Source organism: Pseudophryne corroboree, chromosome 6 (assembly GCF_028390025.1).
Source record: "Pseudophryne corroboree isolate aPseCor3 chromosome 6, aPseCor3.hap2, whole genome shotgun sequence".
In the NCBI taxonomy this organism is placed as follows: domain Eukaryota; kingdom Metazoa; phylum Chordata; class Amphibia; order Anura; family Myobatrachidae; genus Pseudophryne; species Pseudophryne corroboree.
The window spans coordinates 511421419-511435562 of NC_086449.1; the positions used below are offsets into that span (position 1 = coordinate 511421419).

At 37.5% G+C, this 14144-nt stretch overlaps 3 pseudogenes; 1 reads left to right on the plus strand and 2 right to left on the minus strand.

Annotated features, from left to right (window-relative positions):
* Positions 1-870: 870 nt before the first annotated feature.
* On the minus strand, positions 871-989 carry LOC134939104 (5S ribosomal RNA; annotated as a pseudogene).
* Positions 990-3174: 2185 nt separating this feature from the next.
* On the minus strand, positions 3175-3294 carry LOC134939170 (5S ribosomal RNA; annotated as a pseudogene).
* Positions 3295-13729: 10435 nt separating this feature from the next.
* LOC134939171 (5S ribosomal RNA) lies at positions 13730-13849 on the plus strand (annotated as a pseudogene).
* The last annotated feature ends 295 nt before the right edge of the window (positions 13850-14144 follow it).

Here is a 14144-nt window from a genome sequence, read left to right on the forward strand (position 1 = left end):
GATCAGGGCTTGCACAAGGGTAGATAAATATAAGCTCAACTATATAACTATATAGGTGACTGGTTTGTTTTTTTCTCTGTCCTTCTGTATCTTCCCTTGTCCTTGATTGTATTGTATTATCAATTACTGTCCAGCTGTTGTATATTATTTCTCATCACACCTAGGCTATAGTACCGTATTAGGTTTGGGAGATACCGCACTGTTCAAGAAATGATGATAGATATTACTCAAGAGCCAAATTAAACAGTTGTGGGGATAGTTATTCCCAATTAGTGTTTTTATTGGTGGTGTACCCTGAGTCAGAATTAATACTAGACAAGGCAACAAAAGAAAATGAAGACTCTTTTCTGGGTGCACTCTTAGAAATAGTCAAACGAAGACTAGATTATTTGTGAAATTAAAACATATTGAATTTTATTATTATTTTATAAAACAATAAGTCCACTTGGTGTATCCTGAACAGACATATAAACACATAAACAATATACAAAAGTTATATACTGTATTAACAACACAGATCTCTCCTATACCACTATTCCAGGTAAATCCATATTATAGAGACCAGATGTAAATATGGGAAATCAAGACCCAAACTGGGTCAGTTTTGGTGATAAAGACCCCAACTTGGTCGATCTATTAGAGACTCATGGGTATGCTAACAAGTAGTCAAGTTTAATTGATTGAAAATTAGGGTTGAATAACTCCTGTTTGTATATAAATCTTAAACATAATTTACACTTAGTATGTGACCAATGACAATTCACCACCAAGAAGATTTAAAGACATTGAAAGATCAGGGTACACTTTGTACAGAAAAGAAAATGTGAATCTGCTTTCAGTGTTAGGCATAGAGTATATTGAGAACTCCAGAATCTACTAAACTGGGTCTTCCCAGGAGGTCTCCCATCCAAGTACTGACCATGCCCACCACTGCTTAGCTTCTGAGATCAAATGGATTTAGGCATATACAGTGAGGTATGATAGTAGAAACATGATACCCTTTCTGCTCCAGGATCACTGATGAGAGTTCACATACAATAAAGATGTTTCTATTTTCTTCACATCTTTATCGTATGTGAACTCTCATCATTGACACTGCAGTAGACCTGTGTTGTTATTATTTAACTTTTGTATATTGTTTATATATCTGTTCAGGATACACCAAGTGGAATTATTGTTTTATTGAATAATAACAAAATTCAATATGTTTTAATTTCATAAATAATCTAGTCTTTGTTTCACTATTTCTAAGAGTGCACCCAGAAAAGAGTCTTCTTTTTATTTTGTTACTTTGTATAGTACCATATTGAATTGAATTGATTGAATTGCTTTTTCTGAAGGTAACAGATAGTTAGACTTTACAAACAAAATTAGTGGGGCCGTGATTGAGAATCTCACTCAGTGCATGTAGTGCCAGATGTATGCACACCTGGATCAACTATCCCAGTGTTATTACATCTGAGCAAGGTGTGTGCAGACAGCTGCCCTGGGAGCCCAGGTAACTGATCTAGAGTAAACCATTACAAGACTGAAGTACATTCACAATCTCAAGCAAAGTTTAGATAGAATGGTAACGGAGTTGCAGGAGGTGACACCAGTAGATAAGGATGAACAGGTAGCCAGCTGGGTCACGGTCAGAAGGAAGAAAAAGTGAGGGAGGCAGGACATCTCTGAACTACTAAACCCCAATAAATTTGCCTATTGGATGAAGATTTGGTGGATGGTAGGGAAGAAATGAAGGAGCTGGAGGAGACTGTTCCCTCTAGCAACTGGAAGAGCAGTCCCTCCGGCATGGATGGGATAAAAGAAAGCAAGTTACTTAGTAAGATTGTGGTGGTGGGGCATTCTATTATCAGGTCAACAGACAGGGCAATTTTCTACAGGAACCATGATCGCCATACAGTCTGTTGTCTCCTGGGTACTCGAGTATGACACATTACAGACCAGGTAGAAAGTTTGTTGGGAGGGGCTGGGTACAACCCAGCATTTTTGGTGCACATTGGCACCAACTACAAAGATAGAGGTAGGTGGGATGTCCTTAAGAAAGATTATAGGGACCTAGGCCAGAAACTAAAGGCAAGGACATCTAGAATAATATTCTCTGAAATATTACCTGTGACATGCGCTAGTACAGGGAAGCAGAGGGAGATTAGGGAGGTAAATATGTGGCTTAGAGACTGGTGTAGGAAAGAGGGGTTTGTGTTCCTGGAATACTGGGCGGACTTCTCAGTGAGGAGCCATCTTTTTTGTTGCAATGGATTGCACCTGAATAGGGTGGGGGCAGCAGTGCTAAGGGGAAGGATGGTTAGAAGGTTGGAGGAGATTTTAAACTAAATGCCTGGGGGGAGGGTTTTGCTAGAAACTATGGGTCAATTAGTGAGAATAGTAAGGATGGAGTTAGTGAGCTCAATAGGGATGGAGAAGGGTGGAGGGAAAAAGCAGCTGGCAAGGTATTACCAAGGGTACTGCCAAAACATAAATTAATCATGAACATGGATTGCCAATAATGCACATAGAAAATAAAGTTCCTTGCATTAGAGGGAATACTTATCCTAATTGTATGTATTTAAATGATAGAAGCATTACAGGGAAAAAGGGGGAAATAAATACGGGAAAGACAGAAGAACAGTAGACTCTTGTTGGGGAGCACTCATATTCAGACTTACAAATATTTACTGTAAATATCTGTTAAAAATTATAAGTTTTTATTAGTTAAGTTAATAATATGGAATTCAGGTTTTGCGAATATATGTGAAAATAAAAAACAATCTATAGCCTTAGCTAAGATAAATAAATTAGCCGGATTCCTTGATGTTATGATTGATGTATAGAAGATATACTCAATAAAGTGGTATCTTAAAGAGAGAAAGTGTGTGTTTTTATGACCATCATTTGATCTGCATAGGCAACATTAGAAAAAGATTGTTGCAGAAATTTAAATCATAGGTCATGTATCCAATTGACGGTAGCCTGTCTACATAGACTGCTTCCTGTTATCACACAGGTGGATCTAATAAAATGATATTTTTAATGACCATCATTTGATCTGCATAGACAACTTTAAGGAAAGGTTATTGCAGAAATTTAAATCATAGGTCATGTGTACAGCTGAAGGTATTCTATTTTTATAGACTGCTTCCTGTTATCACACAGGTGGATCTAATATGCAGCCTTGAATTGCAGTACCTGGGTGTTCCAAGGTGGTCTCCCATCCGAGTACTGGCCCGGCCCTCCACTTCTTGGCTTCCAAGATCAGACGAGATTGGGCATCTCCAGTGGGGTGTGACCGCAAATTGCTGCACTTAGACCTCCCGTCTGGCTAGACAGTGGTAACAGGCCTTATTACTTGTCAAAATGAAGTGGGAAGAGTATATAACATTACTCAGTTTGAGCAGTAGCCACTTACATTTGTAAAATATTTGGCTAGTCTATACAATGATCACCGTCTGGTATATATTTTTTCACATGCGTGTAAATGATCACAGATGAGAGTGCAGGAAATATTAATAAATATCCAGTTTGAAAAGTAAACCGTGCATTGGTTGTAATCTCTATGATCATAAATATACCACAATAGTACATTTTATCATTTGTTTGGAATTGAACGCAGTCCTCCAGAAATAAATGCTCCTCTGTCATAAGACACAACTGTATCTATAATCAATGCTAATAGCAAAATGCCCATATGAGGTGAAAAAACTCATTTACACCGTGAGAGCTTATAATTCAATGCCACATACTGAAATAAATTGCCTTTGATGTCTGAAGTTAAATGCTATACACATTATAATTCCACATTTAGTGCTAGAGAATAGCAATTCATGTATGGAACACAACCTCAAAAGCATAGAATATTATATCAGTATAACTCATATACCAATGGAACTTAAAATTCAGATGCCACGCACAATAATGTGGCTATCTGGAATTGAAACAGTCCTCCAGAAATAAATGCTCCTCTGTCATAAGACACAACTGTATCTATAATCAATGCTAATGATAGCAAAATGCCCATATGAGGTGAAAAAACTAATTTACACCGTGAAAGCTTATAATTCAATGCCACATACTGAAATCAATTGCCTTTGATGTCTGAAGTCAATTGCTATACACATTACAATTCCACATTCAGCGCTAGAGAATAGCAATTCGTGTATGGAACACAAACCTCGAAAGCATAGAATAATATATCAGTATAACTCATATACCAATGGAACATAAAATTCAGATGCCACGCACTATAATGTGGCTGAGAAAATTATATATTCTTTTGCTTGATGCTGAGAATGGCAATTCATATAGAAAGAGACCGATTACAATTGGCAATCCAAAATAGCAATAATGGCTTTTCTGTGCTAGAGAATAGTAATTGTGGCTGAAGAATTCCTTCACTATACACAGTGATAGTAGCAAGAATCGATACAGTTTCTTATTAACTGCTAGGTATAATAATACATGTATTGCATGGAATAATACATATGTAGCAATTCAGATGCTATTGACGGATTCACAAGTAACTGTAGCTATACAGCCACCGTGTTCAGCCTGAAGCTACAAAATAGCAATTCTATAAAGAAACCTTCATCTGCAGTTGCTCACAATCTCCTCCAGTGAGGCTGCTGAGATACAGCCATTCTGTTGCAGGGTTCATATACCATTATATCACACAGCATACAGGCGTGCTCTAAAAGAGTGTACATATACAGATATAGCACTTGAATTTAAAGGATAAGGTATCTTTGATAATAAGTGATATACTTCTTTACAATAAACGTAGATATATATTTGTAAATAATCACCAATAGCTTTACACACGTGTGGTATACTTTCAAAGAACACACAGTGTGTAGAAAAGAAGTATGGCATAAGGTTCACTGTTATATACGATACCGACAATCCTGATGTCTGCTCAGTGTGGCCCACGTGTGCTACTGTTATCAGCCGGGAAACATCCGTGGTATAATTGAAGCATGCTGTTGTTACCTAGACATTGGGGTAATGAGCACTTTGGCCATAGCATTCAGGCTGGACGGATACCAGCGTCCGTGGAGGAGCTCCGGAGCCGTGAATGGTATCTGCAGGATGGGTCCCAGGGTTCATGCTATCGGAATCGGCGGCTGACTCCGATCACATGTGCACATCACATGATCGGATTCTCCCTGACGTACGTTTCGCAATGATAGCTTGGTCACAGGGTAGTGTAAAGACTTGATCCCTGATTGGGTTTATATGCAAGAGGTACTAGTCTGATTGGTTAATGCATAGTAATGGGCAATTGTGAATCTGAGTCCGTGATGATTAAACTTACTAGTATAAATTGGTTAATTATATATACACTTTTCATTAATGGTCTCCTGAGGAATATAGAAAAATAAGTATAAAAATAATGTTAAAAATAAAAATATAAATATATTTTAAAAAAATAATAAAGATATAAAATAAGTTCAGCAATTAAAATAAAATGGCTAATGACATGTAATAGTGGCTGTTGCAGTCATTACTATAACGAATGAATGGTTTCTATTAATGTGAGTCGTAGTTAGTAAAAGAAAGATGGGGAGAGAGCAGAAAGTGAAGTGGAAAAGTATACTGTGTTCCACTTGAATTAATAATAATAAATATATAGGGTGCAAACAATATTTATTAGACTATGTTAGTGTAAATGGGAAATAAATGTATGTGATTATATTAAATGACCTGGAGAGAAATCCCTAAATGATAATGGTGTAAGTGGAAAATATGAAAAATAAAAGAGTAAATTATGAAATAAAGAGGAATTAGTTATGGTGAAAAATTAATTAAATTAAAATTATATAATGTAAGTAATCGTGAAGAGCTGTAATGTTATGATATTGTGATTCTGTGATATAATGAGAGCATAGTAGAAACTTTCATTCCTGCAAAATATTAGTTAAGAACCCATAGTGAGAAAATAAATTAATTAGTGATAATTATCGTAGTGATGGTAATAAAATGGCCACATTACTTGTGAGAATTAGAAAAATATGTGAGGAGAATGTGACCTTGATAAACTTATTATATATCACCAAAATTAAGGAGACAATCCTTGGAGGCAGTTATAGTCAGGAATTTTAAATTTAATTTAAAAAGGCTCCGTAGTTGATATTTTCGTTCATACCATGGGGGTAGGTGGTGCCTAGATTGAAAATCCATTCACATTCCTTCTTCAATAGGCTGTCCGTATTATTGCCCCCACGGATACCAAGTTTGATTCTTTGTAATCCAGAAGGCTCTCAAGTCCTCCCATCTGCTATTATGATGGATGTAGAAGTGTCGTGCTACTGAGGTAAGCTGTTTCATTTTTGCTTTGTCCATGACATCATTACGTATGGATCCCACGTGTTCCAAAATGCATTGTTTAAGTGGTCTGGCTGTCATGCCCACGTATCTCCTATTGCATGTGCATCTGATACAGTAAATGACCCCTTCTGTTACACAGTTAATATAATCCACAATCTTGTGTTCATGTCCGTACTTGTCCACCACCTCATTGACTGTTTCCATGTATTCACAGGCTTTACATCTCCCGCATGGATGAGTTCCAGTTACTGGTGGTTCTTTCTTTGGTAATCTTTGAAAATGGCTTTGAACCAAGTAGTCTTTGAGGTTTCTGGATCGGCGCAAGCTCATGGATACTCGAGGCACTAATTTTTCAGACAAAATGGGATCAGTGTGTAGAATATGCCAGTGTTTTTGTATGGAGCTGGTAACCTTCCTCCATTCCTGGCAGAAATTGCCCACAAACCTAATAGTGCTACTGGTTTTCTTATCCCGTTTCTTGAAAATAATATCCTGTTGGGTTGTGTTTTTAGCGGTTCTTGTGGCTTTTTTGATGGAAATGTTGCTATATCCTCTTTCTCGTAATCTCTGAGATAGTTCATCACTCTGTATCTTGAACTGTCCATCGTCTGAGCAGTTTCTGCGGAGGCATAGGAATTCCCCTTTTGGTATATTTTCAACGGTTGGGGGGAAGTGGGAGCTTGTTTGGTGCAGCAGTGTGTTCGTTGCTGTGGTTTTCCAATATAAATTGGTAGCTACCATCCCATTCGGGTCTTTATATATCTTTAGGTCCAAAAAGGGCAGCTCTGATTGACTGATACTGTGGGTGAGGCGGATGTTAAGATCATTATTGTTCAAATGTTTGATGAATTTGTGTAGCTGCTTTAGTTCGCCTTCCCAAATCATAAAAATATCATCTATGTATCTGGCCCACATGATGACACTGGATGTAAATTTATCATTGTCATCTTTAAAAACAATTTCTTTCTCCCACCAGCCAAGGAAGATGTTGGCATATGTTGGTGCACACACTTCCCCCATGGCTGTTCCTCTCGTTTGTAAGTAGAACTTATCATTAAATGTAAAGAAGTTGAAGTGAAGTACAAAGTGCAATAATTTAATTAGAAATTGATGAAAGCCCTCCCATCCTTCCATCCGTAAGAAATGCTCAACTGCAGCCATTCCATCCTGGTGGCCGATGGACGTATATAGTGCTTCAACATCCAGTGATACTAGATATTGGTTATCCTCCAGTCTCACATCCTGTAGTTTCCTAAGTATGTCTGCTGTATCTTGGACATAAGAGGGAAGACTTAGGACCAAATGTCTCAAATGTAAATCCAAGAAGATACTAGCTCTTTCTGTAAGTCCTCCTATTCCTGAGACTATTGGTCTCCCGGGTGGAGTCTGAGGATGAATACTGAGCCGTGTATTTTGAGGGGCCCTTTTTCCAGGTTGTTCTTTTCCACTTGAAGATTTTTCATCCCAGAGTCTTTCCCACTTTTGATCTAGTAAGTGAGAATCTCAAAAAAGAATGGGAAAATACTCTCCTGAAATGCTCTAACGACCTTATGAGTATCCTAATTAAGCACAATAATTTAGAACTAGAAGAAGTCGAACGTGACCTGGACGATATAGGTAAGAAATTAGAAACTTGGGAAAAGGATATTCAATTACAGAAATGTTTTGAAAAAAATAAAGTAGAATTACAAGCATATGAGCAAACAATTATTAATCGTAAAAAAAACTAAATTTGCCCGAGACAAAAGAGATTTTGCATCTGGAAAAATCTTCAAGTGGCAAAGAACAACCTGGAAAAAGGGCCCCTCAAAATACACGGCTCAGTATTCATCATCAGAAGCAGAAACATCAGGTGCGGAGGATAGTGGGGAATATACCCTGGAGCAATAAGCCAACTCCAGAGCTGAGGCATCCAAAACCCAATTTAATTCCTCTTTTTTAGAGGATTCCCGGGAAGGGATAGGAAGGCAAAAGCAAGGAGGAGGAAGACAAGGAGGGGGTGCAAGAAGAGGAAGAGGATGACAATAATGGGACTCATCACCAACACTGACCCGCAACACACGGAAGAGATAGTACAAGAATTCTTAGCCATTAGTGACCCACCAAGTGAAGAAAGAACCACAATTTCAGCACAACTATCAGCCAATCATGAGAATGCTGATACTTTATTACAAATTATTAACCTATCAGATCACGTAATTACGGAAGCACAGAAACAAATTCTGGGTAAGGGTCTGTCTTTTTCTCCCACGGAACATTTTAACAGATTTTACTGGGAGAAAGATCTTAAGATGTTCGGCAGAAAACTCCTATTGACAAAAATGTATGCAGGCAAAGAAGAAGATGCAATTACGCCAGACTCTCTGTCGGACACAATGGCAATAATGGAAGTTACCACCCAAGAATTGTCTCCCATGACACAAACTACTCCCAATATATTAACTTTAGAACAGGAAGCTCTTCTAGCACTTCAAGAGTTGGAGCAAGAAAAAGGAGAACTGACCCCTACCGAACATATCATTTCTACCAGGCCCACTTGTAAGAAGAACTCCACATACTTTCCACAAGAACATATAAGCCCCGAAGTACAGATATTTATGAAACTGGTGGCTAAAGAGTTTGACAAAATACATACTGACAAAAAGAAATTCCAAATTGTTCTAATCTTACACTACGAGAAAGAAAGGCTCTGAAAGAAATACAAAAGTGGGAAGACGTTATCATTAAACCGTCGGACAAAGGAGGAAACGTTGTGATCTGGCCCAAATCCAAATATATTAAGGAGGCTCTGCGACAGCTAGAAGACACTGACTGTTATAAAAGAATACTCCTGAATCGACTGGAAAATTATAAGATCATTTACTTATGAATCATCAATAAAGCCTTAGAACAAGCAGTAATTACAAAGCAAGAGTATGAATACCTATCAGTCCAAAATCCCAGGATTCCAACTTATTATATGTTACCCAAGGTACATAAGAACATCCAGACTCCATCCGGGAGACCATTAGTCTCAGGAATAGGAGGTCTTACAGAAAGAGCTAGTATCTTCTTGGATTTACATTTGAGACATTTGGTCCTAAGTCTTCCCTCTTATGTCCAAGATACAGCAGACATACTTAGGAAACTACAGGATGTGAGACTGGAGGATAACCAATATCTAGTATCACTGGATGTTGAAGCACTATATACGTCCATCGGCCACCAGGATGGAATGGCTGCAGTTGAGCATTTCTTACGGATGGAAGGATGGGAGGGCTTTCATCAATTTCTAATTAAATTATTGCACTTTGTACTTCACTTCAACTTCTTTACATTTAATGATAAGTTCTACTTACAAACGAGAGGAACGGCCATGGGGGCAGCGTGTGCACCAACATATGCCAACATCTTCCTTGGCTGGTGGGAGAAAGAAATTGTTTTTAAAGATGACAATGATAAATTTACATCAAGTGTCATCATGTGGGCCAGATACATAGATGATATTTTTATGATCTGGGAAGGCGAACTAAAGCAGCTACACGAATTCATCAAACATTTGAACAATAATGATCTTAACATCCGCCTCACCCACAGTATCAGTCAATCGGAGCTGCCCTTTTTGGACCTAAAGATATATAAAGACCCGAATGGGATGGTAGCTACCAATTTATATCGGAAAACCACAGCAACAAACACACTGCTGCACCAAACAAGCTCCCATTTCCCCCCAACCGTTGAAAATATACCAAAAGGGGAATTCCTACGCCTCCGCAGAAACTGCTCAGACGATGGACAGTTCAAGATACAGAGTGATGAACTATCTCAGAGATTATGAGAAAGAGGATATAGCACCACTTCCATCAAAAAAGCCACAAGAACCGCTAAAAACACAACCCGACAGGATATTATTTTCAAGAAACGGGATAAGAAAACCAGTAACACTATTAGGTTCGTGGGCAATTTCTGCCAGGAATGGAGGAAGGTTACCAGCTCCATACAAAAACACTGGCATATTCTACTCACTGATCCCATTTTGTCTGAAAAATTAGGGCCTCGAGTATCCATGAGCTGGCGCCGGTCCAGAAACCTCAAAGACTACTTGGTTCAAAGCCATTTTCAAAGATTACCAAAGAAAGAACCACCAGTAACTGGAACTCATCCATGCGGGAGATGTAAAGCCTGTGAATACATGGAAACAGTCAATGAGGTGGTGGACAAGTACGGACATGAACACAAGATTGTGGATTATATTAACTGTGTAACAGAAGGGGTCATTTACTGTATCAGATGCACATGCAATAGGAGATACGTGGGCATGACAGCCAGACCACTTAAACAACGCATTTTGGAACACGTGGGATCCATACGTAATGATGTCATGGACAAAGCAAAAATGAAACAGCTTACCTCAGTAGCACGACACTTCTACATCCATCATAATAGCAGATGGGAGGACTTGAGAGCCTTTGGATTACAAAGAATCAAACTTGGTATCCGTGGGGGCAATAAAACGGACAGCCTATTGAAGAAGGAATGTGAATGGATTTTCAATCTAGGCACCACCTACCCCCATGGTATGAACGAAAATATCAACTACGGAGCCTTTTTAAATTAAATTTAAAATTCCTGACTATAACTGCCTCCAAGGATTGTCTCCTTAAATTTGGTGATATATAATAAGTTTATCAAGGTCACATTCTCCTCACATATTTTTCTAATTCTCACAGGTTTCACAATGTGGCCATTTTATTACCATCACTACGATAATAATCACTAATTAATTTTATTTTCTCACTATGGGTTCTTAACTAATATTTTGCAGTAATGAAAGTTTCTAAAAAGCTCTCATTACATCACAGAATCACAATATCATAACATTACAGTTTTTCACGATTACTTACATTAAATAATTTTAATTTAATTAATTTTTCACCATAACTAATTCCTCTTTATTTCATAATTTACTCTTTTATTTTTCATATTTTCCACTTACACCATTATCATTTAGGGATTTCTCTCCAGGTCATTTAATATAATCACATACATTTCTTTCCCATTTACACTTAACATAGTCTAATAAATATTGTTTGCACCCTATATATTTATTATTATTAATTCAAGTGTAACACAGTATACTTTTCCACTCCACGTTCTGCTCTCTCCCCTCTTTCTTTTACTAACTACGACTCACATTAATAGAAACCATTCATTCGTTATAGTAATGATGGCAACAGCCACTATTACATGTCATTAGCCATTTTATTTTAATTGCTGAACTTATTTTATATTTTTATTATTATTTTTTTAATATATTTATATTTTTATTTTTAACATTATTTTTATACTTATTTTTCTATATTCCTCAGGAGAACATTAATGAAAAGTGTATATATAATTAACCAATTTATACTAGTAAGTTTAATCATCACGGACTCAGATTCACAATTGCCCAGTACTATGCATTAACCAATCAGACTAGTACCTCTTGCATATAAACCCAATTAGGGATCAAGTCTTTACACTCCCCTGTGACCAAGCTATCATTGCGAAATGTACGTCAGAAAGAATCCGATCATGTGATGCGCACATGTGATCGGAGTCAGCCGCCGATTCCGAGAGCGTGAATGCCGGGACCCATCCTTCAGATACCATTCACGGCTCCGGTGCTTCTCCACGGACGCTGGTATCTGTCCACCATGAATGCTATAGCCAAAGTGCTCATTACCCCATCGCCTAGGTAACAACAGCATGCTTCAATTATATTACGGATGTTTCCCCGCTGATAACAGTAGCACACGTCGGCCACACTGAGCAGACATCAGGATTGTCGGTATCGTATATAACAGTGAACCTTATGCCTTACTTCTTTTCTACACACTGTGTGTTTTTTGAAAGTATACCACACGTGTGTAAAGCTATTGGTGATTATTTACAAATATATATCTACGTTTATTGTAAAGAAGTATATCACTTATTATCAAAGATACCTTATCCTTTAAATTCAAGTGTTATAGCTGTATATGTACACTATTCTAGAGCACTCCTGTATGCTGTGTGATATAATGATATATGAACCCTGCAACAGAATGGCTGTATCTCAGCAGCCTCACTGGAGGAGATTGTGAGCAACTGCAGATGAAGGTTTCTTTATAGAATTGCTATTTTGTAGCTTCAGGCTGAACACGGTGGCTGCATAGCTACAGTTACTTTTGAATCCGTCAATAGCATCTGAATTGCTACATATGTATTATTCCATGCAATACATGTATCATTATACCTAGCAGTTAATAAGAATCTGTATCAATTCTTGCTACTTCCACTGTGTATAGTGAAGGAATTCTTCAGCCACAATTACTATTCTCTAGCACAGAAAAGCCATTATTGCTATTTTGGATTGCCAATTGTAATCGGTCTCTTTCTATATGAATTGCCATTCTCAGCATCAAGCAAAAGAATATATCATTTTCTCAGCCACATTATTGTGCGTGGCATCTGAATTTTATGTTCCATTGTTATATGAGTTATACTGATATATTATTCTATGCTTTCGAGGTTTGTGTTCAATACATGAATTGCTATTCTCTAGCACTAAATGTGGAATTGTAATGTGTATAGCAACTGACTTCAGACATCAAAGGCAATTGATTTCAATATGTGGCATTGAATTATAAGCTCTCACAGTGTAAATGAGTTTTTTCACCTCATATGGGCATTTTGCTATCATTAGCATTGATTATAGATACAATTGTGTCTTATGACAGAGGAGCATTTATTTCTGGAGGACTGTTTCAATTCCAGATAGCCACATTATTGTGCGTGGCATCTGAATTTTAAGTTCTATTGGTATATGAGTTATACTGATATAATATTCTATGCTTTTGAGGTTGTGTTCCATACATGAATTGCTATTCTCTAGCACTAAATGTGGAATTATAATGTGTATAGCATTTAACTTCAGACATCAAAGGCAATTTATTTCAGTATGTGGCATTGAATTATAAGCTCTCACGATGTAAATTAGTTTTTTCACCTCATATGGGCATTTTGCTATTAGCATTGATTATAGATACAGTTGTGTCTTATGACAGAGGAGCATTTATTTCTGGAGGACTGCGTTCAATTCCAAACAAATGATAAAATATACTATTGTGGTATATTTATGATCATAGAGATTACAACCAATGCACGGTTTACTTTTCAAACTGGATATTTATTAATATTTCCTGCACTCTCATCTGTGATCATTTACACGCATGTGAAAAAATATATACCAGACGGTGATCATTGTATAGACTAGCCAAATATTTTACAAATGTAAGTGGCTACTGCTCAAACTGAGTAATGTTATATACTCTTCCCACTTCATTTTGACAAGTAATAAGGCCTGTTACCACTGTCTAGCCAGACGGGAGGTCTAAGTGCAGCAATTTGCGGTCACACCCCACTGGAGATGCCCAATCTCGTCTGATCTTGGAAGCCAAGAAGTGGAGGGCCGGGCCAGTACTCGGATGGGAGACCACCTTGGAACACCCAGGTACTGCAATTCAAGGCTGCATATTAGATCCACCTGTGTGATAACAGGAAGCAGTCTATAAAAATAGAATACCTTCAGCTGTACACATGACCTATGATTTAAATTTCTGCAATAACCTTTCCTTAAAGTTGTCTATGCAGATCAAATGATGGTCATTAAAAATATCATTTTATTAGATCCACCTGTGTGATAACAGGAAGCAGTCTATGTAGACAGGCTACCGTCAATTGGATACATGACCTATGATTTAAATTTCTGCAACAATCTTTTTCTAATGTTGCCTATGCAGATCAAATGATGGTCATAA